General features: G+C 34.4%; 1 long non-coding RNA gene across 12 annotated transcripts in view; it reads right to left on the bottom strand.

The window, feature by feature from the left end:
* Positions 1 to 27,478, bottom strand: part of LOC144322304 (uncharacterized) — a 220,126-nt gene that overhangs the window by 60,112 nt on the left and 132,536 nt on the right. For 9 of the 12 annotated variants that reach the window (XR_013387898.1, XR_013387903.1, XR_013387901.1 and 6 more), the window contains one exon: positions 2,722 to 2,775. This is a non-coding gene — a long non-coding RNA (uncharacterized LOC144322304). Of the gene's footprint in view, positions 1 to 489; positions 1,335 to 2,721; positions 2,776 to 27,478 lie in introns of those variants that run through there. The other 3 variants (XR_013387900.1, XR_013387907.1, XR_013387902.1) reach the window with 1 other exon arrangement.

Genomic DNA, 27,478 nt, shown 5'->3' with positions numbered 1-27,478 from the left:
TTCTCTTTGTTTCTTCTTCTTGTAATTAACTTCTTTCCAAAAAATAAAAATAAAATAAAATAAACTCAGAATAGCAGTGACTTTTTTTTTCCAGTGGAGATTGGTGCAAAGTAAGCCTCATCATTTGGTTCTAAGAAGGTAATCATTAAATAGTCCAACATCAGAACATTTCACAAAACTGAGTAAATCATGGGTATCCATAGTCACCCTACTTCACATACACATTCCATTTGTAAGTGCATGTGTGCATGAGAATATATACTATAGTTATCATAAAACCTCAAAGCTGAAAGGGACCCCAAAAGACACTCAGATATATTCTTAATTTCAACAAAATGCCTTCTAAGCGATCGTGCATTTATGCTATAACATTTCCAATCACTGAAAGCTCAATTTATCACTAAAACAATTTATTCTAAAATTAATTACTACTGACATAGAAGAATCAATTGCATATCAAGTCAGAATTTTTCTTATAGTAACCTAGTTTTATTCAGTACAGTTTGTATTTCCCAAGTTTCATCCCTCTTACAATAGTTCTGGCAGTATTTAAAGGCAATGATTGAGGTTCAGCACATCAGCCCTCTTTTAAGTATGTGTCTTCATATTGCTCATAAAAAAACAATATATAGTTTGAAGAACTGCTTTGGAGAAGAAAGGAAGAAAGGGAGGGGGGAAGGGAGAAGACAATGTCGGGTAGGAGAGAGAGAGAGATGCAAAACAAGAGAGTTGGCTATTTATTTGAAAGAGAGGGTTAGAATATATATGTATGAAAAAAAAAACAGTCTGGGGTATTCTTTGTTTTAATCATCCCAGTTAAAAGACATTATGGCCTATACAATTAAGGATGCAGAAATTTTCCTCGAGAAGTTAGTTAAGTAAATAGCTATGCATAAACCAGGTACAAGAAATCATTTGCTTTTCTTTGGAATAAAAAAAAAAAAAAACAAGTTATTTTCAGATGAACAAATATCTTTATATAATTTTTTTATCATTGTCTTTGGTTTTCTTCTATAAGTTCCCTCACAAGCAATTGTTATTAAATCTCCTTGAAAGGCAACAGTGGCAAATTTTTAAAAAGTGAAATCCAACAGCTTTAGGATATTTTCACCTTTCATTTTTGGAATTTGTTTGGGTGACTAAGGCAAGCAGATGCTTCTTTACATCATGTAAAGACTGAAGCAGATTCAAAGCTCAGTGCAAATGGCCCTGCATATTCATCATACTCCCTATTTATAAATGGCAAAGGCAACAGTGATCATGTTGATTAGCAATAGGCATCTGGTACTCAGGATCATTAAGAGGTTATGAGAATGTTCTAGGTGTCCTTGAGTCTAGAAAAATAAGAGATAGTGAAAACAAACTGTGAACAACAACAACAAAAAATCAGCATCCATATTCATCTTAATCTCTTCTAATATACATTTGTCAGAGGTTATATAAATTAATAATATATAATAAATACTATGAAGTAACCAATGGTTGTTAACCTATTTTGGCAATATTATTACAAAACAAATGTTTCCCTGTTACAGAACCAGCCAATGGAAACTTAGCATGACTCATAAGGATTGCTATGCTATTGATTTCAGTGTCAAATGGTGATGTCCAAAGAGCAAGTCATGGAATTAATCATCATCTAAAGACATATTTTTGGTATCACAGATAGTGTAATTATATAGATATCCTCTATAACTTTAATACTATAACTGGATAAGGAAGAAAATTGATAACTATCACTGCTTATTCTAGAAGTCCTGGTTTACCATGAAGAAACCTCTCCAAGATTATTTAAATGAGGGAACATCTCAGGGAAACCTGCAGCTTTCTTTTATTTGAGAAAAATAGGAATTGTTGTGTATAAAAGTGGCCAAACCCACCATGCAATATGGACATATAAGTGGGGGGAGGGAAGTAATATTTAGATACCATAAGCTGGACTTTGCTCTTATTTATCCATTTTTTAAAGTGAATACTGAGACCACAGCTAAATCAATTTTGAATGTTTTTATACTTGTTGGTAATAGAGCAAACACTATCAGATTGATTATGTACCCCAAGAAGAGTGAATATTCCTCATACACCCACTACTCCAAACACTGATCATTTGTGATGCAGCTTTTAAAAAGAATATATATGCTTCTACTTTATCAAGAAATTATAGATTTTTCCACTTCTAATTTGATAATGAAATAGAAAAAAAAAAGATGCTTCTCCACTTATTAATTGAACTGAAGAAAGTATAAATACATAGATTAGGTGAAAAAGATCTGTAGGCCAAGGTCAGCCCTTATCTAAGAATCTGAGGCTAAATCATAATTTCAGTGGTCCTGCAGCTCTATTTCTCTCCACCCATGCTGAATTTTGATGACCCACCTAGACAATCACCTGATTCCGACCTTAAATATGAGCTCCATTTCATATCTCATTTACTCAATACCCCAAAGAGATTCATTTCCTTTATATCTCATAATAATGTGAAGAATTATGTTATTGCATATGCCAAGCACTGTGCATTCATGGTTTTATATAAGCCTTAAAACATCTCTGTGAGATAGGTACCATTAGTCAATTTTCCAGGAGGAACAGAAACTCATAGCTATCATGTAACTTCATATCTCACAAATTATAAACAGTAGGGCCTGCATCAAATATGGTACTGTATGACTCCATGGTAACATGCTTTATCTATTAGAGATCAAAAACAGTGATATGACTTACTTGTTTCACTGGGCCCAAGGTATGTACCTTATTTCATGAGTAAAGGAAACTTTTCTGTAAAGGGACAAAGAGCAAATATTTTCAGCTTTGTGGAACAGATAATCTTTGTCACAATTACTAAAACTGCTGTTATAGCATAAAAGAAGCCATTAAAAATTAACATGGCTGTATTTCCTTAAAACTTAATTTACAAAGATTATCAGTGAGCCAGATTTGGCCATGGGTTTTATGAAGCTTGTTTCATACCATTTCATAAAATTTTCAGCTAAATAAACAATGAATCAATTATTTCATACAATAGAGTTTTCATACAGAACATTACATTTGTTTTTATTCCAAACATACTAAACATAAATAACATAACAGTTTTCATTCATAATAAGTATGGTCAGCATCTGGAGTCAGCATGAAGGTCTCAACACCATTTGTAGAACCAAACCTTAAACATTAAGTCAGAAACTCACACTCTTGACTTTAAGTTAGTCATTGAGCAGAGGCCATCCTCAGTATTTCTGAGGATAGTCTGGGAATCATTATCAGGTTTTCTCTTTGTTAACGTATCCATGCTTCCCTGTATTTTATAGCATAATATCTTGAAATTAAACTTCTCTATATTAAAATGTCAAGATAGAATAAGTAACATAATTTTTGGTCTCTGCTAAGAAAGAGAGAAAAACACATGCATAATATGTATATGAATAGACATTTAAAAGACAGATTACATGTGGTTACTATACTAACAATTGGAAACAAAATTTATTTGAGAATTTTTAGTGATGTTTATTGTTGTCAAATAAGAGAGGCATCTTTATTTTATGAAAATGATTCAGAAACTTTGCCTTCAGAGCTGCAATATTTTGCAGAATAATTACCAGACAAAGCAAGAGTTCAACTCAAAGGGAACTGACCTCAAGATGGCTAGAAGTCTCCTGTTTCTCTCTGATAGACTGATTTTATGTTTACTGTCCATACAGAACCTGAGTTTGATATATGCCTTTATACATATCAGACTTTCAGATCTGTAGATATCACTATTCTGCCTAATGTTAACGAGATACAATGTACTACAGAGATGATTTCATTATAACTGTTTGAGTTTATTCAATATGGTTTTTATAAAATCATTACGTTTTGGAATTGTTCAAAGTTTTCATGAATACTTTCCTGAACTTAGGGGTAAAATTGAATGTGCTAAAGTTGATTTTATGTATTTATAAATTAAGAATTCTTAGGACACACTCCTCAAAACTGTGTAAAGTCCCATGTATGTATGTGTGTGCAGATGTGCATATATACCATCCAATAGAGTGTTTCCACTGTGCTTTTCTTTTTTTCATGTTCTTACACCATTTTGTGAAGATTTTTGACACACTGAGTTATCTAATGAAACATGACATGTTTAATTAACTGTTTAATATTATTCTTCTATGATAGATTAGAAAATCCATAAAGGTAGGAACAGTATTTTTCTTATTTCTGCTGTGTTCTCAGATACAAGTATAGTGTCTGAGATACAGTAGTTGTTTAATAAATAATTATTGACATAATAAATAAAATGATGTTTTTATTTAGATGAAACATAAAGAAAAAACTATGCCCAAACACTCTTTACACAAATAATCTTCAATGAGTAACAACTGCAACAAAGTTATTATTTCATTTCATTTTTGAGACTAATTTTATATATTGTTCTTTTCTAGAGGCTGCTGATAATCCATTCTTACAGGCATGCGCCAGAGAAGAAAGAATGCATTCATCTGGATCCTGCACTTTGTCAAATTGTAGAATCAGTCTTCAGCTGCTGTCAGCTTCAATGGTTGCACTGAAACTGCTCAATTAAGTCTCTGATAGAGTATCAAGTAGATTGCCACTTTGGGCTACTAGATCGATAATAATAATTCCTTGTATTTGTATAGCAAGCACTTACACTTCCAAAAAGTACTTTCACATTTATTGTCTAATCTTATCCTTCCAAGAATGGGGTCAAATATGAGAGTCAGATCACCTTTTCCGTTTCACAAATGAGGACATTTCAGGACTAGAGATGTTAACTGGCATTGTCACCAAGATAGAACAAAGTGTAAGACCCTAGGCTTCCCACATCTGAGGTAACTGCTTTGTTCACTGGATAATCCTGCCCCATGACATAATCACCTTTTATGATGTACACGTAGCTTTATTTAAATTCAGCAACAGAACTACAGTTAACCATTTATCTACCAAATCTAAGAAGTCTAAAATGATGAGGACCAAGCCTAGGGATTTAATGATCAGCCACCAGATCAGCAATAGCATTGCAAGGGAGACAGTGTGGTGCAGTGCAAAGATCACAGGTCTTGAAGCCAAACACATGTGGATTCTATTCCCAGTGTTGGAACATACTAAAGTTCATGATCATATTTGAAAATAAGGCTATAAGTTATAGCTTCTAGAAGATTTGTTTTGTTTAGATTTGTTTTGAGGATTAAACGTGACAATGTGTGTGAAAGGGGGCATTTTAGCAGCAAATTTATTTTTACTTACCTTGTCTAAGATTACCAAATTACCTTCCCAATGTCCACTTGCCTCTTTTATACCATCCATATCGGCAATTAGAATCTAATTTAATAGTGGTGACATTGTTTTCACTAAAAGTCTGTTCTCAGACACCAAATAAATAGGGGGTGATGGACATGGCTTTGACGTGTTCATCACTCATGCCAATGAGAGGTGAAAGCAAATTGTCTTGTAGGATTTACATGGATGCGAGACAAGGTATACACAGCTTTTCCTTTGCCCTTCCCTACTTCTTGCGTGGCACCTGACCAAGAAGATAGAGCAGCCACCTATGACCAGAAAGGGGCACAACTACATGCTAAGGATGGTTGATGGGATAACAGAAGGATCCTAAGCACTGATTATATCCTAAGCCAGTTTACTACCCCTCAACATCCTACATTCAAATCTTCATTCTGTGACAAAAAGTAAAGATACTAATTGTTTAAGTCACTGTTTGGGGAATTTCTGTGACAAAATTTTCATCTGATATAACTAATTTCCTTTTTTTCAATTTCTTTTAAAGATGTCATAATCCATCTTGGATAGCACTAATTGGTTTAACATTTTTAAAAATAAACATAAATAGATGATATGCTGATGTGCTCTGGGTCAGCTATTATGCTAAGAACATGCCTTAGTAACAAAATTACAGTTGAAACTAGAGTTCGATATCAGGTAGATGTATCTGACCCACAGCATGAGCTCCTCCGATGATTTAGTGTCCAGTGTAGTGTACATTTTGTTTGTTTGATTTGCCTGCTATGTGACATTGCCAGACATATATCTAAGTGCTTGATTTGACATTACATTATTAAATCCTTACAACACCTCTATGAGGTAGGGGCTACCACTATACATTTTTCAGATGAAGAAAGCATACTTTAAAGAGATAAAGAAACTTCCCAAATCACTCAACTAGGGGGAATAAAAATTATATAGACTCAAAATGCAGCAGAATTTGATTCTAAATCCACATTTCTAGTGACTATACTACACCACCTTGATTTCACATATAGAATGTCAATGTCCAATTTCTGCTAAGGGAAATTTAAGTACGAAAAGCAGAAAATTTTGTCAAGAAATTCTAGAATATTATTTTTAGGAATAGAGGAGCCTCATCTGGTTGGGGATGAGGCCACACCACATTAAGTTTTTATTGTACTTAAAGCTGTGTTTTAGGGGGTCCATGCTGAGTAAATCCATAACTATGATATATTCTTCCATTAAGTCACTAATGATATGACAGATTTCATAGAGCTTAAAGAGTCAAATACATTCCTCAGCATATTCTGAGTGGTGTTCTTGGTGACAGGTATCTACATTTGTAGAAAGGTCCCAGGGTTAAACTTTCAGCCCCTGGGGATAGAGATAAATCAGCCTCTACCACCTAGTACAAAACTATCAGAGCTCTTACTTCATTTTTTAAAAATTCTCTCATGTGAAGCCAGACAGCAGCATTTCTGTTTTTTTTTTTTCCCCCTAGCATCTGGAATATACATGATCTAGGATATATTTCTGTGGATTTGGAGCCTAAAATGTCACCACATGCTGCTGCTAATAATAACACATAATAATAACTGCTGTGAAAGTTCTTTTGCTGTCAGCTCTATTTTTATTTTATTTAAAAAATAATAATTTCTATGTCCATTGCTGTGCCTCTGAGTTCATTTACAAATCAAAAACATATTTTGCATTAAAAAAAAAAAGAACAACATCCAGTTCATTCAGATCTTAAGCCGTAGGCAAAAGAACTGCCTAGGCTGCTAGCAAAGCAAGGTGAGGATTTTTAAGTGGTCAAGAATTGAACTAGAGCACCAAAATAAGTTAGATTCACAGAATCAAAAAAGTAAATAATCTTTGAGTTTATCTAGGTGAACTTTCATCTACTGTATTAATATTTCCTCCTTCAAGACCACACACAAAATGCATAAAATATACCCCATGGAATGATTGTTTATCCTGATATTTCCATTATAGGAAATTTATTCTGAGCCAGTCAATTCTATTTTAAGAATCTTCAAGTCAATGGCAAGGTGTTCCTGTTTGTTTGTTTTATTCTTGTTTATTCTGGGAGTAAACTGTACTCACTTCAGTAGTTCTGTTTCTGAGCTCTATAATCAATAGACTCTTTTACACGTTTCAATTATTTAAGATGACAAGCATTTCTTTAAGTACCAAGACTTCTTATTATGCCAAATATCCTTTCTATAAAATTGTATTTTATTTTTATATCTTGAAAAGTTAAAAATTCCTTATTTTATTTTTTTTTTATTCCTGGTACCACTACCACAATTTACAGGGCAATATACTGGACCTAATGAAAAGAAAAAGAAAAAGAGACAAGAGACAAAGGACCTCAAGAATGTACATCTAATTGATACTACACTGCTTTAATCAATAGCTGCCCATTTTGCAAGCTATGGCTACGACAGTCCTGAACAAGAAGGTTGCCTATTTAAGCTGTAACTTTCCTCAGAAAGGATCATGGCAGATTTCTAAAGTTTCTCCAATATATTTGGGACAACTGTCTCAAAAGTAACCTGTAGCTTTCCTGACAACTGCTCACTCTTTTTCCTGCTAAGTTCTATAGCCCTTTGCTTCTGAGGGTTTTTTTTAGAAATTTCTGCTACCATATCCACCACTTCTACGACCAGATCCATAACTAATACCTAGGGACTGCCTGAGCCTCTTCTACCCAAACTGGCCTGCTTCATGGATCCATAATTTGATTGCTGTTGTCCACTCTAATTCCCAAAACCATTATAGTTCCCACCACCACCTTTGTTACCTCCAAAATTCCTCCTTCATTGTAATCATAATATCCTCCACCACCACCAACACCATGTCTGCCTCCTGGGTGTCCATACCCTGGTCCACCATCACAATAGCTTCCTCTATTGCTTTAACTAGGACCACCACCATCATTGCCACCATCACCACCAAATCCATTATATCCAAACCCATAACTTGCCCATAACTTGCCCATAACTACTTCTGCCACCACCACCTCCACCACCATAGCCTCCCTTTCCACCAAAGTTACCAACACGACTCATAAAGTTGTCAGATCCACCCCCTCAACCTTCTTTGTAATCCAGCAGACCTCATTTCTTATTTAGAAAGGGCCTATTTCGCTTCACAATTATACCTATTAATAGTTGGCATTTCTGAATAACAATCTTATCAATGTATCATGATCAAGAAAAGTTACAAAAGTAAATCCTCTCTTTTTTCCACTCTGCTTGTCTTCTATTACTTCTATGGTCTTAATCTTGCCATACTTTTCAAACTTGTCTCTCAAATTATATTCCTCTGTATCTTCTTTAATACCACCAAAATTGTTTTCTTCAATGTTTGATAGTGCCAGGCTTACAGAATCATCTCTAGAAACAGCTTTATTTGGTTCCATTAAACATGCATCAACCTTTGGTTGTGTGGTTGAGCACACATTGCTGCATTCACCTCTTCCATACAAGAGTAAGTCACAAAACCAAAACACCTGGCACGCTTTGTTTGGGAGTCTCTCATCATCACACAATCTGTAACTGTGCCTCACTTTTCAAAATGTTTTCTTAAACTGTCATCTGCAGTTTCAAAGCCCAAACCACAAATAAACTGTCTTCTCATGGGCTCTGGTTCTTTAGATCATGGCCTTCCTCCTCACTGTGATGACAGCTGTAGTGACAGCCAGAATCAGGCTGGGAGCCACCCAGCCATGGTTTTCCTCCATTTTGAGACCACCTATATATAAAATTTTAAATAACTCCCCAAATCTAAGATAGAACTTACCAAGTTGACTTTATATAAAAGAACCTACAAAAGAACCCATGTTCAAAACTAGCAGAATCTTGGATGTGGTCTAAGGACAAATAATGTTGAAATGAAAGATAGAATTATAGATTCCAATAATCTTTCCCATGAAACTTCTCCATAAGAGTGATATGAAGATGATCTGGATTCCTTCAACACCCATATTTTCAATAGCAGTCATCATAAAAATGCTACAACTGACATGGTAGTATGGTAGGTGCCCCCCCCCCCCATTTAACTCTATCCTCCTCCTCACGTTTTATGTCTTCCTTAGAACTATAATCAGTAGACCACTGCTACCCACCTTTGGTATCTGCTTTTTCCTTTCTGACATATTCTATTTTTTTAAAGATTTTATTTACTTATTCATGAGAGACAGAGAGAGAGAGACGCAGAGACGCAGGCAGAGGGAGAAGCAGGCTCCATGCAGGGAGCCCGATGTGGGACTGGATCCCAGGTCTCTAGGATCAGGCCCTGGGCCAAAGGCAGTGCTAAACTGCTGAGCCACCCAGGCTGCCCCTTTCTGACATATTCTAACTCTACTCTTCCTCTACATACCAACTCATTCACTATTTCCCTGACTTCCCTAGTTAAATTTCATGTTATATAATCTCAAAAGGCCATAAACCTCTGCATCTACAACTTGTAAAACATGTCAACCATTGTGATTTTACATTTATTCAATAACCATCTGTCTATCCATTCAGATTATAAACACCATGGGGAAGGCAGATTGGTTCTAGGTTTGCTTATGTGTATCCTCAGCTCTGAGCTCAAATCTTAGTTCAGTGGGTGATAAGTAAATGTTTGTTGAACAAATGACTAGATGACTAAAAGAAAAATGAAACAAATTGAATTTTCAGAGAAAGTGGGTGGGTTGGTGGCAATAGTTTTATTACAATAAGTAGGCTGAAGCCTGTCTCTGTGTATGTGTGTTTGTGAATGTGTGCACACATACACCTCTGTGTTTGCATTGTTTATGAGCTAAAATGAGGTGACAGAATGGGAATGGAGATAAGCAGTAAGAAGCAAGCTGAAGTTCAGTATATAAGCCAGTATCTGGAGTAGGACTATCAGTAGAATCTCTGAATTAGACACTCTTAGACTCTTGGTCTCCTCCATGGCTCAAGCAGTAAGGCTATCATCCTTTCCCCACTCCTGTAGAAAACTGCAGATTTTACTTTCTGAAGAGCTGAACGAAAGAAGTCCACATTTAGAGAAACAGGCAGGACTGACAGTGATGGTAAGGGTGGTTGTAAGATGAAATGAAAAGATAGGAATAAAATGGATATCTGTAACACTGCCAGCACACCTCTTACAGTATGGGCTGTCAGGCTTTTGCCATATAGGTTGGAAACCAGAATATCTCTGTTTTCAGGTCCTCAGAGAAGAAATCAGATAGGATTAGAAGTGCAGGTGATTTAACAGGGAAAGAACTATAGAGACAAAAGGGGAGAAAGGAAGAGTAAGTAAGAGAGCCTTTAAGACACATGTTGGTGAAGGAGGAAGAAAGGCATGGGAAGGAGGGGGAAGATGAAGAGGAAGTGAAGGGGGAAGAGGGGAAAAAGAAGGAAGAGAAGAGCAAAGAGGAGAAGGAAGAAGAGGAGGGGAAAAGAGGAAGGAAGAGGAGGAGGGGAAGAGAAGGAGGAGCAAAAGGAGGAGAAAGAGGAAGAAGAGGGTAGGGGAGAGAGGATGGGGAAAAGCAAGGGATGGGAGGGAAGAAGGAGGTAATGATGATCTTGAGCCTGAAATCAAATCCAGTGCTACTTATATAATTTTACTGATACAAATAGTACCTTAAAGAACTTACACTAAACTCAAAATACATCTTTTGTTCCATCCCTTCATAATGAACTATGGGAACATCCACATATTTTCAAATTAAATATTATTTTTCATTTTCATCATCTGAAATCAGATTCTGAGTCCCCCATGTCTTGTTCACCTGTTACTGGGTTTTCTACATATACATTTATTAAACCCCTGACATTCAGGTAACTCTGAAACAGCTTGTAAGAAAAAACAAAAGTTGGTTTGGAGAAGAGCTATTTTAGATGATGGCTGAAAGAGCTATGCTGGAAATGTGCAATCCTGTAGAGTACAGAAAGGTGAGTAAGCTCTCTGTCAGTCTGCTCCTCATCAAGAGAGAGAAATTTGCCAGTTATGTAGAGGATGTGATATATATATATATATATATATATATATATATATATTAATTATAAATATTATATATATATTAATCTAAATTTATTCCTAAAGCATCCTTCCAGGATAACACTAGTTATTAAATCTCTGGTTACATTTTGCAATTGAGCAAGCCTTGAAATGAATGAGCACAGGGATCGGGAATTATAACTCCTTTCATTCTGAAAATGTAATTGCCTCCAGTGTGCTATGCTCTTGACACTTGAACTGTAGGTGGAGCAGCTACTGGGTGTGTGTTAAACTTTCAGCTTAATATTGTTTTATTAGTTTTTACTATTAATACATGTTCTGTTCATAATCATTTGCCAAAGTTTAAATTATAGCTATAATTAATCTTTCACATCAAATATTTCATAAATTGTTTTTATCAAAAAAAGTCATCAGGAAGATGCTCAATGTGCTTGGGGGAGTGAGAAGGGGGTGGTCAAATGTGTGTGTGTGTGTGTGTGTGAGAATAATCATAACTTCTACATTTTCTGTTCAGAAGTTTATAATACAGCAATATTAAAGGGATCCAAATATTTTAAAAATTTGTTTAAATTCTTCACTGTTCCCTGTTTGACCACCTCTAGAATATAAGCCACAAAAATCAAAATCATACGTGTATCACATGTATGAAAACCTGTTTAAGGAAATATGAAAAACCATTTCAAAAATAGGGTAGCTCTTAAATATGTATCACTTCTCAACATGAGGACTCTTATTCTTTATGAATTCTAGACAATGTTATGGTGTTTTTTGGTTGTTCTTGTTCTTTTATAGAAATTTAGGGTTTATCATATTAGAATGTCTGATAGCAATTGTCACTTTCCTATACTCTGTCCTCTTGCTTGTTCCTCCATAGTCCTGTCCAGCATAGTGTTATATTTATTATTTCTTCACCATTTCTTCACATGTCACATTCTGTTAATATTCTCAACCACTGACTAGCAAGAGAAAGCTGTCGCTATCTTACTCTTATTCTGCGACACCTAGGAATATTAAAATCCTATCATACATAACTTTTCTTTTTTTAATTAAAATATTTAGTAGACTCTATTAGGATGACAAGATCCTTCAAGAGATTAGAAAGAAAAAAAAATGTTACATATCATTGGCTAAGTCAAATGACCATATAGTAGTATGCATGCTACTGGAGAGAAATTAAGTTGGATGGCTCACTTAAAGTTGATAACACTCAAGTTTCCTAGTCCCTTCTTCATGCCTTAAAAGATGATTTAAAGGAAAAATATCTAAATACACATTTCAAGTTAAATCCATGATAATTTATATGTGTAGAATGAAAGCAAAATAAGTGAATCTTTTACTAGAAAAAAAGGTTTTACCAGAAAAAAAGTGTGTTAGCATCAATGAAGATAGAAATCTTGATTATTTCCAATACTGACATTGTATAGCATATACCTATAAAGATGGGAATTTTTTTTTCTACAATTTATACATGATAAATACTTTGAATTTATCCTATCATACATAAATATGCATTTTACAAATCCATAATATTTAACTATTGTGTACTTTTCTCATTGTTAAATTTGATTTTCTCATACCTTAGAATTTATGAAATTCTAAAAAATCCTAAGGGTATTATACTCTAATATGGTGGCAGCTAGAGGAAAGGGGGGAAGAATGGGGGAAAAAACAGCAAAACCAAATATAATTCTGAACAATATAATTGATAAAGCTTTCATTGAAAATAAGGAATGGTATTTCGTATTAGTTCTTTGGCTTTTCTCAGCATAAAATTCAACAAATATTTTTGAGCTCCTATTGTGTTACCAAGAAACAAGAGTAAGACATTTTGACTGAGAAAAATGTGTATACAAGTCCTGACTAGCCAGTTTGAATTAAATAAAAAATGACCTTTTCTTTGGTTCAATATACATTCTAATCAAAAGAGTTGTTCATTCATCTTCAGAGTCTCAACTTACTATCCTTATTCTGAATATAATTCTTCAATAGGTTTGATGTTGAGGATCATTAGGCTCTTACTTTTCCCCAAAGTTGGGTCCTTTTAGTTTTTCAGAGCCTATGTCAAAACCACAACAATAACAACAACAACAACACACACTAAAATAAAGGACTCAAAATTCAGTTCAGCTATTTTCTATTTGTCATGTGCTTCCATAAAGGTCTTCTGTTACCCTGAATAGTGGAGAAATGTTCTTATCTCAGTTAACTTAGTTTACGTTTCATACAAGAGCACCACTGTAGACTACAGGCCAGTAAGTATAAAATGGCAAAGCAGAAAAAAAAAAAAAAAAAAAAAAGAAAAAAAAAAGAAAAAGAAAAAGCAAGCCTGACCTACATTAGACAGGAAAGTGCTTGTTAGATTTATAAATTTGTCATGACATCCATGTTTCTACACATAGAAGATGCATTTTTGAGCCATATTTTACTCTGCCAATTAAACTTGCCATGAAAATTTATCTAAAACTTGGAAACAGGCAAAGAGGTTATTGAGAATATTTTCAATATAGTGTTGGGAGTATCTCACACTTCTCAAGAGTTATCTGATTTTTTAGGGTGTATAGCTTTAACTACAAATGTACTAATTATTAAGATCTTTTATAATTATGTAATATTAGAGATTAATTTTTTAAAAAACTGATATTCATGCATATGATTCCTGTCTAAGAGAATTGCAAATGATTCTTCAACAATAGAAATTCAAATGATTTCTGGTCAGGAGGAAAAGTAATCAAAAGATTACTGTTTCTCATCTAGTAGACATTTACCATTAACTACTCATGTACTAATTAGAAAATTTATTTCTGCATTTCTTTAACTGACAAACTATAAAAAAAATCCCAATTCCTCAAATTCTTCTTCAAACATGGTTTAATATCTTACTAGTTCTTTCATTAGAGTTAAATAAAAATTGACATGTTCATTTTATATTGTTATGAGAGTCATGTTTTTAACATTTTGAAAATTATACTTTAATACTCTAACAAAAGTCTTCAACTAATAAAATAGCCCTCCAGTGATGAGAGCAGAACAAAAGGGTGATCACAGGAACACAGAATAAGCTGGCAGGCAAATAGAAAATACTCAAATTAGAAAGCAACTAAAAAAGCTACTGAATTAAAGAGGAAATAAAGGATCCTGGTGTCTTAGGGCAATACAAGAGTCCTGGAGCTCTATGTTACCAAAATGGTGAGTAAGTCAGGCTTCTCATGGAGGACACCGATAAAGAGCAGCAAGGTAGCTCTTACCATCTAGCTGCAAGTGATACTTTAAAAATAGACATAAAAAAGAAGAGCATGATGAGGAACTTGAAAGGACTATTTGAAAGTAAATGTGAAATAATTCCAGGAAATAGCATACTAAGAGTTTGAAAGGCTCCTCTGGGTTATAAAGAACTGAGTTCAAAATCTGTGATCTCATTTACCAGATTTTTATGAAATTTAAGCTGGTTACTTAAATTCTCTATGCCTTTGCTTATTCCCAAAGAGAGGATAATGACACATCTTAGATTTGAGAAATTGAATTTGAAAGAATACATGAAGCATTTAGCACAGTGTCATGAACATACCAAAATAACTTGATAAATACTAGCCCTTATTATTATTAATGACTTGGGAAGAATTTGAAAGGTGACAGACAATCTACTGTACATTGAAGAAGCCATCAAACTTTCAATATTAATACTGTGACCTTATTGTGTATAGAGGCAGGTGGGTCCTGGAGATAACTGGGTTGCATTAATGCTAAGATATAGATGCTGAATGCTTAATTTGCTCTGAATAATGGTATTTAGTAAATAATAATTATGACCCACGTGCAAGATTGAAATGCTCTAACGCAAATCAGATTGGACAAGAATAGTGTGAGACATACCAGAACAGCTCTAGAAAAATCTAGCCAGGCAAAAAGAAGTAAAACTGAATAGGACCAAAGGTGATGTATTCAGGTTGTCTATTTGTTCTACTCTTAATAAATTGTAAGCTTATATCTACATCTTTCTAAATATAAAAGCTTTTTACCTACAATTGCCATGTTCACTGTATAGAAAGAGTGTATGTAATGCTATCATACCACTATATATTCATTCACATATTTCTAATTCTTCATTTTATCCTTCAAAAATGCCATCCTCAACATAACCTGCTATTGCAGTGGAAAGATCCATTTACGAACCCATTTCAAAAAAGTATGAGAGCAACTGGAGGATTACACAACTGCGAAGTAGGACTGCAGAACATAAATTTCTGTTCTCACTATATATTCCACCATTTTATAAGTCATAAAATGGTAATATTGGAAGCACCACATTTATCCCTCTAGTCTCAGCCAAAATCTGATCTCAAGAACAACAGAAGATTAACTATTCGTTTATAACAGAATGAGATTTAGGATAAAATAATAAAATCCTCTGAAGATTCTCCCTATTGTCCTGACATCATTAGAATGCTCTCAGTTCATATTGTGCCAAAAACTCAGCTCGATAAAATATACATATTTGAACATAATGCTCCAAAGAAGTAAAACACATAACTCCTTGTCGTTTCTTTAGTACTTTGTTCATAACCGAAGGAAACACCCAGAATCTTAGCATGGATCCTCTTCCTAATATCTTGCTTATTCTGCTTCAGATAAAGCAGAAGAAAACGTTATTCTTAGAGCTTGCATATTAAACTGAGGAAAGAATTGCTCTCCATTGTCACCAATGCATTGAAGCTATATTAATCAATGTTCCCTGAGAGCCAAGTGGCATGATAGGATCTCCATGGAACAAAAGGAAAATTTCTATGGAATAATCTAAGGAATTTCTTTCCATAGTCTTTCAGTTTACATAGAGGAATATAAAACATTTCCCTCTCTTTCCCATCTTTGAATATTGCTAGTTTCCTTTAGTATTTTAGATATATCATATTTTCCAATATTCTTTAGCTATTTTAAATATTTCTATGTTAAAATGAGAACAAAAAAGTTCTATGTGTACAGTAAAAAAAGATGTGTTAAGATAGTAGAGCAAACTCATTTCACTCATAATAGTAGAAAGTCTCAAAGGAAATAATAAAAATCATATTTTGTAATCCAAACTGAATAACATGTTTGGAAAACCAACAATTCTGATCTCAGTAAACTCTAAAGGGCACACATTAAAAAAATAAAACCTATATAAGCAAGAAAATTAATAACCATAAAATTAAACTGGTATGAGAAATTACATTGAATTCAGTGACTATTTTTATTTTTAAGATTTATTTATTCCAGAGAGAGAGAGAGAGAGTGTGTGTGTGTGTGTGTGTGTGTGTGTGTGTGTATGAGTTGTGGGGTGGGCAGAGGGAGAGAGAGGGGAAGCAGGCTCCCTGCCACATGGGGAAACTTGGTCTGCTAGATCCCATGACACTGACATCAGGACCTGAGCCAAAATCAAGGGTCAGATACTAAATCTACTGAGTCACCCATGGGTCCTCGTGACTAATATGAGCCTTACCTTCATGATAGGAAGGGGAGAAAGGACTAAAAGAATTTCATAATTAAAAAAACATGTTGTCATTCTCAAAGAGTTGACTTTGAAGTAACTTTGAGAATAAACTTTTTAAAGATATATAAAGCCTCCAAATACAGATGGCTAGGAAAAGAGACATAATATACTTTCTTGCCATCTAACTACACCATATGTTTGACTATCAGATCTGAAAGTAATACAGTTCAGTAAAAATATTTGAGTGTATTGTTCATACACAGCTACACTTGCTCATTGCTTAAACAGCAACCTGCTCCCAGTTAGCAAGTAGATCAGATTTTCTTTTGTTCTCTTAATGTATCTATTGAGTTTTCTTTACAGCGTAAAAAGAAAAAAAAAATCAAGGATTTAAGGGTGGGGGGGAGGCAGTGCAGACTAATATCCAGACAGCAGCTGCAGAAGATAATGGATGGGCTAACTTTTTTCATTTTTAATCACATGGACTAGATAAATAATTTAAAAACCTTAAATATATAATGCTCTCAAAGAAGGGAAATGGACCAAGTTTCCAAAGATATTGACTTCCAAAGTGCTATATGGAGTAGCAAAGTATTAAATTTTTAAATATTCTGATCCTAATCTTTACATTACGGACTATCTGTGTATTGATTGGAGCAATGTGTTTTCTTTCTTCTACTGAAGGCCATTTACAGATATCACTAGCCGTCATTCTGGGAAATGCATTATTGCACCATCATTATCTCCTTACATAATCAGAGTCTCTCAGAGTTTGTTATATAAGCTTTTTTAAAAAAGAAAATACATAAAGATTGCTATGTGGTCCTAATTTTCATAAAGAAAAGTTTCCTGTGTACTCATTTTTCATTGAAGTTAATTAAGTATTATGATGACTATTCAACTCTGAATTTGAATAGTGAAACTGGAAATCTGCTATTGCTAAAACTTCTTTAAGAATATAAGGCAGTTAACTTTTATAAGGACAGAACAGTGACTCTAAATCATTAGATCAGCTCCTAAATGAAAAAGAGATGAGCAAATTCATCACAAGCTCTCTCTCTCTGTGTGGTGCTATTAGAAAGTGAGGATTTACTATGAAAGCATTTATTGACTCACATGATAAACACTGCATACACATATGCCTTCAATTACCCAGGAACCTCATTCTTTAAGAAAGATTCCAATTAATGTATCTCTGACTATTTAAAGAGTTGACCACATCAGGTATAAGCCTGCTCTATTAGGCCTAGAAACAAGAAAGCCAATCGCTCAACTTCTCTTTTTACCTTTGCAGCAAATACCAGCACCATGGAAAATGTCACAATAAGCTGATAACGTAATCATCGATGTAAAATAGGAGCATTAGTTCTTCCTTGACTAGTACTAAAACAAATGGTATTTCAGTGGGTATCAACCCTTCAATATGCTTTAAAAAATAATTATTCAAGGAAAAGAAACAAAAGTGACAAGAGCAACTTCTTAACTTTTAGACACATTGAAATATTTCCATAAACTGTTTAGGGCAAGATCTCAAGATTTCATTTTTGAAACAACAGATTTGTCTTTTATTACATCATATCATTATCAACCAAGATTTTGTTCTTCTCTATTCCAGTCCTTACTCTAGCATCCTCCTATCATTAACTGACTCCTAGCTCTCAGCTCTGTTAGGAGAACCTCCAGGGGACTTTCCTTGTTCTTGACTAGATAATATGCCTCATGATAGTATTCACCATAGTTTCAAGGTCATGTTTACTTCTGTCATTCTTTTATTATTGTCCACCTCACTCGGGATGCTGTAAGCTGAATGAGGGCCACCTACCCCACCTCCTCCCGCCCCACCCTCCCTTATCACTGAGTCTCCAGAACAGAGGACAGTGCTTAGCAGTAGTCAGGCAAAACTTGTTGGATAAATACACAAATGAATGAATTAGTAAAGCAATGAAATTGTGAACCTCAAAGACAGATAAGGAAAAATTAAACCTTTCTGCAGGTCTTATAAGATGGATTAATATAACAGCTCAGATGAACATGGCTCTTGACTAACCTGTAATTTTACAGACTGGGAGGGTGAGACCTCAAAAGCTTAAATAAATGGCTAGTGGCAAAGATTCTTTACACATTGCGCTGCACATTGCTACCCGTTTATTATTTAAGAATTTAACATTTTATAATAAAAGGATTTTAAATTCTTGCCATAAACATTATGTGCATAATGCCCTCAATTACTCAAAAGGACTTCATTCTTTAATGAAGATGTCCAATTAACACATCTCCCAAATGTTTATAGTGTTGATAAAATGAGGTGTAAGCAAATTCTGCTTTAAAGTGTGCATGCAAACTAGTGGTAAAGATACTTTTAATACTGTCTAATTTTTATCCAATGCAAATAAAGATGTTTGTTCATTAAAGCCCTAAATGTCTGAGGATTGTATAATCTTTGCAATCTTCTTTCTTATATGCTATGACACTTAAAAGAGAACAGAGTACCCCCTGACAGATCTAAAAATTCCATATATTTTAATGTATGCTGCTACCTGACGTTGTGCCATCTTATACATTTTAAATAAATGTTTCATCTTCTCTCTCTGCTAGGAGGTGATTTTACCCTGAAGGGCACCATTTTATGAATTCAATAGCAAATACGACAGTAGGCCTGGAAAAGGCCTTGGGGCTTTTCTTGATCCATTCCTGAATCTTCAAACAGGAGAATATCTTAACCATTACATAAACAAGTATTGGCCCATGTGTGGACACCTTAATGAATTCAGGACAGGACTAATGAGAATTAAGCAGTGAACGTTAAAGTTTAATCATCTCTAACTCTTTACTTTAGTTCCTTTCATTCTGATTTTGCTGTGGATGCTGAGTGTGACAATGCTAAAGCGATGGGTTGAGCTAATTTAGAGATACAGAGGCAATATAAAGAAACATGAAACGTTGTGATAGGAGGTTTGGTAGTTCAGAAACCATCCCTTACCTGGAGAAGAGCAGAATGCTTGCAGGCCTACTATGGAAGCCATTGCTTACTAGAGTATTCCAACTTCAGAATTAAGAGAGAGAGAGAGAGAGAGAGAGAGAGAGAGAGAGATACCAGTGCTATACAGACATTAGCTGCATGCCTAATCAGAATCTCATATTGCATTTTAAGGTCACTTCCCTGGTCTGGTTTTTATCTGCATTTCCTGAATATTTTGACTTCTATATTGATTTTTTTCATTTATATGATTTTGCATCAAAGTGTGGCAATGCATTTTAAAGCAATTTAGATTATACACTTATTTATTCTGGCTTTTTCTTTTTTGTATTTTACAGTTCTTCTTTATAAGAACTACATAAATCCTATCTTTACTACAGACATACAGTTCAGCATTATCTATTTTTTCTATCATTAAAGAAATACTTGTTTTAAAAAATTTCCTCATCCAAATATCAAGTCAGTTCTCTCTATATATATGTTTGAATATAAACTTGGAGAAAATGAAAGAATGTCTTTATCATCCACATCAAAAACAAACAAAAAATTTCACACCTCTGTACCTGAGGTAAGTAAGCTGTGTGAGCTGGTGCATGCTGGCTACTTGGCAGATAAATTAAAATGAAAATAAAATCATAAATACATCATAAAATATAACCAGGAGCTAGCTACATAATTTGTCAGTTCCAGTATAGAATGAAAACATGGGGCCTTTTATTCAAAAATTACAAATTTCAAGATAGTAACAGCCAACTATTCAACCAAGCATGAGTCCCTTCTAGGCATAGGGCACTGTGATTGCACCGCTTGCATACCCATGTAGCTGGCCCTAAATATAACCATCATTTTATATTAATTACTAAGAATTATTTCCTTAATGCATGTTCTTTTGAAGTGGTAGGGCATTAATGACTCTAAAGGAAGTTCTTCTTTTGGTTGAAGTTGGCCTTTATCTGTTTGATATTTAAACTGTTCAGATGATACAAGTTGCTTTAAGATATCTGATTACTAGACTGATTAATTGAAATGGCACAAGTAGTATTAAAAAGAAACACTCCATAAATATTAAGATCCTTCTTAGAGAAAGCAATAGAAATGCCAGAGGAGTTTAAGGCTTTACAGTACTCAGAAATGTTTTACATTGATAGATTAAGAACATTCAAAGAATCAGTGGACAATAATAGCATGAATTAAGTTTTACTCTGAACCTTAATAATGAATTTCATGAGAGCTAAGGTGTTGATCTGAAAATGATGTATTGTTAACTGTCAGTGGAAGTGGTGGCAGCAGGGAAGGGGTTTAAGTTACAAAGACAAGTTGGAGGTAACATGCCAAAGTGTACTTACAAGTGGCTTTTCTTCTCTGTTCTTGCTATTTTGTGCTTTACAATTAAATGTGAAGCTTGATGCTAATAGGTTTGTTGCTCAAATCAAGGCAATAGTGGTTTGAGGATATTGAATGATAAAGCCCACTCTAACTCCTCTTTAATGGTGACATTAATGAACATGCATCACAAATCAAATGGTGGCATACTTCAGAAGGGAACAAATGCTATTTCCAAAGTTAAAACTGTGTCCCAGAGCTTTCGTGAAAGCAGGATCTCCTATAAAGTCATAGAAAATTATCACAATAATAGAGCTCACTAAGCGACTTGGAATAATAGTGCAGTGAAGTATCTTAGACCTCTGTCAGATCTGACCTTAAAGCTTATTCCCAATTCATTTAGGATTTTTAAAATCATTTTACGTGATAGTTTTGGCTTTCGATCAGCAGCATTTGTGAAACAAATACAAGAGAAGGTGCATTATTTGCTTTAAAGGAGTCCACGTGTATGAGACAAGTATGGAACATGCCCAGGAGAAGGGCTGAATCAATATATTTAATCTATTTCTGGAAAAACTATGCAGAGAGGTGGAAATAGGAAAGATGTCTTATGAATTTGACCCCTTGAAATTGCAGAAAATGGTCAGAAACAATTTTATCTAACAGAAGTAAAAAAAATATATCAGGGATCTATCTTCAAAGCTGTAAACTTACACTAGTCAGAAGATCCATTTCTTAATTACTGCCCTCTCTCTACTTACTTATCTGACCAGAGATTGAAGTTAAATTTATCAATAATGTTCACCCAACTAATTGATTGTGTTACCCACAGTTACTGTACTTGAGAAGGAGCATTTTAATTAAGAAAAAAAAAAAAAACTAATTCATTCAATAAAATATAAAATTGTACCAGATTTTTGAGATGGAAGCTATTGGTTATCTTTCATATAAGAAGTGTGAGATTCTTCAATGAAGTTTCTCTTTGAACATAATTCTCCTAAGACATTGTTTTTCTTTGCAAGAGCAGCCCTGTGTTGAGACACAAGTCTTCATTAGACTCTCACATTTTTGAACATCTTGCAAATTAAGACCTTGATTTTCTTTGTTTCAGACTATCTTTTGAAGGAGGTTTGAGGGGAAGGGAGAGGAAGGGAAGAGAAGGGAAGGGGAGGGGAGGGGAGGACAAGGGGGAGGAGGAGGGGTGGGGAAGGAAAGGAGGAGGGGAGGAGGAGGGGGAGGGGAGGAGGAGGGGAAGAGGAAAGGGAAAGAGAAGGGAAAGGGAAAGGGAAAGGGAAAGGGGAAGGGAAAGGGAAAGGGAAAGGGGAAGGGGAAGGAAAAAAAAGAAGGAAGGAAGGAAGGAAGGAAGGAAGGAAGGAAGGAAGGAAGGAAGGAAGTTAGTTTGTGTAGCAGTGAATAGTCTTGGAAGATAGAAATAGTGCCTCCCTTCAGCAGAGAGGTCAGGTTTAATTATAGCCTTCAGAGCAAGGGAAGGCATGCTTGCCCTCATTTTTTTTCTTTCTCTCAAGTTTCTTCTGCTGTACAATGTAACTCATGCATGGGGCAGATATCAGTCAGTCCTCTTTGTCTCATCCTTTAGGAAATGAGACTTAGAGAACTAGCACAGGATAGTATGCTGGTACCTTCTCCACTGCTACTATTGTGAGTCATAGAGGTCTTTGACCCTGATCAAAAAATCTTGGGGCCCTTGCCAACATCCATGAAACAATGTGTGGTGGGCTAACTTGTTAGCTTGGAAGTAGGGTACATTTATCTCTCACTCTACCATACAAAATGACCAAACTTGGTAGCTTAAACAACATAAATGTATTTTCTCACAGTTCTGGAACCCAGAAGTCTAAGTTCAAGATACCAACAGGATTGGTTTCCAGTGAAGTTTCTCTCCTTGGCTTGCAGATGGCTACCTTCCTGATATGTCTTTACATGGCCTTTTCTCTGTTTATTGCACTTTTGGTGTCTCTTCCTTTTTTTTATAGAAACCTTGGTCCTATTGAATTAACACCCTAGCCTTATGACCTCATTTAGCTTTCATTACCTCCTTATAATCCCTGTTTGCAAATATGGTCACACTGGAGGATAGGGCTTCAACATATGAATGGGTGGGGGAGGAGGGACACCATTCAGTTTATAACAAAGGAGAAGATCTCACAGTTCTTGACACCATGTGAATATTTCAAAACAAACTAGTATGTCTGATATTTCTCTCCATTTTCATTAGTTTTGTGTTCTATAGTGACATTTACATAGTGATATCAATTCTACCACACTAGAGATTGTTGTATCAAAACTGTTTTGAAAAACAAAATGAAATAAAACACATTCTTTTGGAAAGTGGAAATCACACATTACAAATTAAACAATTGTCGTAAAATGACAAATTAGTCTTAATTTTATAAACAATTCAAATTAATTAGAAACTTACAAATGTTTACACTGATAGTCACAACCCACAAGCCATGATTAAGATATATGATATACCTTACATCTACTATGTGGAACTTACTAGTTACAATATTTATAATTTGAATTCTAGAGTAGCCTTATAAGAATCCTAGAGGTAAAAGGTAGGGAACCATCGATATTGAAGCTGAGATTACATACCTTTCACAAGTTCATGTAAGAATTCAGTAGTAAATTTGTGAATCAAACTTGATATAGTGTCTGCTAGTTTAGCAATTTATTCATTAAACCACTCACTACTAGATACAATAATATCCTGCCAACATTAGATCAATTCTCCAATACAACCGTAATAGAAACAGTCTTAGAACTTTAATGAATAGCATAAGATTGTAATGGCCACTGTTACTGTGTGCTGGCTAAAAGATTCATCTCCGTCCACATTCTGCCTCTCACAACTTGCTTTCACCATTTTGTTCCTCCACATCCAGTTCATTTACATTTTAGGGCCTTTGCAGTGGTAGTTTACTCTATCTTCAATACTTTCCTCCAGCTTATTCGTGGTTGGCTTCTACTAGTTAGTCACTTTTAACCAAATCTCATCTCAGAAAAGACTCATTTGATCAAACCATCTAAATATTAAAATAAATAAATAAATAAATAAATAAATAAATAAATAAAATAAACTTCTTGCCTAAAGCAATGACCCTTTATCATATTATCTTTTATCTAATACTTTTCAGATCATTATTATTTTAATCTGTAATTATCTTATTTATGTATTTGTTGGCTGATTTTTAACTTTCTTGTTAAGATCAGGAAACTTCTGTGTGCTATTATATAACTAGGACACTATTATGTAACTAGGAACAATTCTAGGCACATATTTCTTGAACAAATGAATGAATCCTAACAACACATTTCATTAAATCCTGATAACCACCTTGAAGTAGGTATTGATAGTCTTTATTTTTAGATAAGGAAAACTAGGTTCAAAGAAGTTAAGGAAGCTGTTCAAGGTCACTCAAACAGCAAATGCCAGAGCTGTAGTTAAAAGCCATATCGGATTAAGCTTTTAGAAGCTGTAGACTTAACTTCTCTGCTTTCAAAAGCTTCCTTCCTTCTGTAAATCAGAACTCAGCTCCTTTTCTTGTTCCCTAGAAAGAATCCACTTTCATCTCATAACGGTATTGAAAATGTGCTCAATTGAAAAAGAAAGAGGACTTTTTCTCACACATCCTGTAGCAAACTAATTAAAAGTTCTCACAGGCTATTGGGTCCTTTCTTTTATACTTGATGCAATTTCCCCTCTTGTTCTGTTCTCCCACCTCCTCTACCCTGCTTCTTCCATTATTTATTATTATTATTATTATTTATTATTATTATTATTATTCACAGTACTTTATACCTTTGTAGCTTCTCCCTTCAAATTGATACAAATATCCAGAATCAACAAGAGCATTCCTAAAACCAGGATTTCTAATCCCAATTCAAGTCTATGTGAGGATTATAAAGAAAAAAATGTGTTTTTCTTCAGTTATGTCTTCTCTTGGTACCTTAATAAGTAAATCAATTAACCTTCTTCATTGTAACATTCCCTTTCCAGAGAGTGCTGACTGAAAAAACAAAAGAGAAAAGGATTCCTACTTTGGCTAAGCCCATTGTATTGAAGCCAAGGGCAATACAAAGTTTGATGAGGTAATATCTTCTCCATCCAGGATAGAAATTCTAGATATGTTGGGGAGTTTTATGCTGAATATATTCTAGGGTATTCATCTTTTTGGCTTTTAAATGGCACAATCAGGCTTTTAATGAAATATTCTTATGTGGGCCCAAGGAAAAGTCACAGTAGTAGATAATCACACTATCAATTATTCCAAAAGTACTTTCTCTTGAATAGTATAATATTTCACATATTAGCCCTTATTTTTCACTGCTCCAAAAAGAGAGTGCCCATTGTGTGGCTGAAGTTATTTGGAATTAACAGTCATGGTTCTGAATCCTGCCTCCACATAGAAACACTACAAAATAAGATTCATTTTAGAGAAAATGAAACTCAATAAGAAAAAAAAGAAAAAAAGAAAACAAGACCAACAAAATGGTACATATATTTATAACTGCACAACCAGGCTTATGGCATAATGCATTACAGTTTCACAAACAATCGATACAAATTATTGGATATAAAATTACTTTTTGATGACCACTGTGAAAATACAAGCTGTTCAAGTCATTCCTCACACTATTATTGATTTTACTCTACTTTTTCTATTGCATTTTTAAAGCACTTGATGTCAATTTTTAAGTCTCTAGTCTATAGTGAAATACTAAGCAAATTCATGTAGACTGGAATTTTCTAAGGGATATTAAGAAAGGGAGGATTCTTCAGAAAACTTTTGTTTTGAATTTCTCATTCCAATAATCATCTCTTTTTTTAAAGATACAAAAAAGTCTTCCCAGTCACATTTCCAATAAATTTGAGATTATCCCAACATTTTAAGACTACTAATAATTTCATTTTATTATTTTTTCAATAGATTTTTACCATTGGATAGCACTTACTGACTGCATTGCTCCCATGAAGATGATACTGTTAGCTGTCAAACATCAAATCACACATAATTGCCAGACAGACAATGCAGAATTTTATCTTACACTGTTGTTTATCAATTAGCTTTAATATTCATTTAGGATCATTAGAATTAGATGTAGCTGCCTGTGTGATCAAATTTTGATAATGCTAATACCTTTCCAAAAAGATGTTTTAGGCCAGGTTTCCTAGGAAACAGATTCTGAAATTGAGATATGCATAGACAAATTTTATCAGGGAAGGCCCTTACTTAAAACATCTGGGAAGGAGTGAAAGATGCAGGATCAGGGGAAAAGGAGAATTGCCATGAAGATGCAGTAAAGGCTTCAGCTGATTCCAGTAAGAGTTCTGAAGCTGAAAAGACCCTTTGGACATAGTTCAAATTAAGGAAAGGTGGTGCCCATGAAGTTGTATCACTGCATCAATGAGTCCTTAGATACAGGCCCCCACACAGGAAAGAGATATATTCTACTTCAAATGCCAAGATCTCTCAAGCTAAGGGCCATTAACCTACTCACTGCTTTATATACCCAGCAACTAGCATGCTATCCAGTAAATAGCTCAGGCATAACAAATATTTACTGAATAAATTAAATCTCAATTTCATGAAGACAAGATGGGGGAAGGAATTTCTGGGCTTCATTTTTTGAAAGATGACTATAGGGCTATTTCTCCAGAAAGACATCCTAAACCAACCACAGTATTAGTAGAACAATATCAAGTTATGCTTCTCTGACAAATTTAAATAATTTATCTTTACTGACACAATATAAAGATTACATCTATATATCCCATTTCGCTTACTCCCCAAAGTAGCAAACTTCCAAATGAGGGAAATAAGTTTGGCCTCTGAGAGTTAAAACATAATAGATTAGGGTAACGATAAGCAAATCCAATATTAACTGAGTACTCTCTATGTTATAACTCAGCTTGTTTCAGACATTTAGAGCACTTAATCCTGTGGTTAAAAAAACATCTAAATTTGCTACATCATTTGGGCTATGTCTATAAAATGTAAATACATCCGGTTGATTGAAGTGTCCAGATGTTCTGGTTTGATATAAAGACATCCTTGGACTACCAAGTACTTCACAGTAATAATTGTACTTTAAATAGCTGATAGAATTATTTTATTGTTGACAGCCCTTGAACCTAATTTGGGTGGAATATTGTTCTCTTGGTATAAAACTATCTGCAGATTCATTTTTCTTGCAGAATACAATAAAATACACTCATGCCTCCAGCTGCTTCTTATTGAAACTCTGTTTGTGAGGTCTGTAGATATAAAACTTTCATATATATGCTGGCTATGAGGCTACCAGAATTCTTTTTTTATCTCTGTCACTGACCAGTTGAATGACCCTGAACAAATCATTGTATGATTCTGGCCTCAGTTCTTTCACCTATAAAATTCAGACATTGGTGAGGTGATCACCGAGGCTCTTTCAGCTCTAATATTCCA

This window comes from Canis aureus, chromosome 10, assembly GCF_053574225.1.
Source record: "Canis aureus isolate CA01 chromosome 10, VMU_Caureus_v.1.0, whole genome shotgun sequence".
In the NCBI taxonomy this organism is placed as follows: Eukaryota; Metazoa; Chordata; class Mammalia; order Carnivora; family Canidae; genus Canis; species Canis aureus.
Note: the sequence above shows the minus strand (reverse complement) of the source record. Positions and strands in the feature narration are given on the sequence as shown.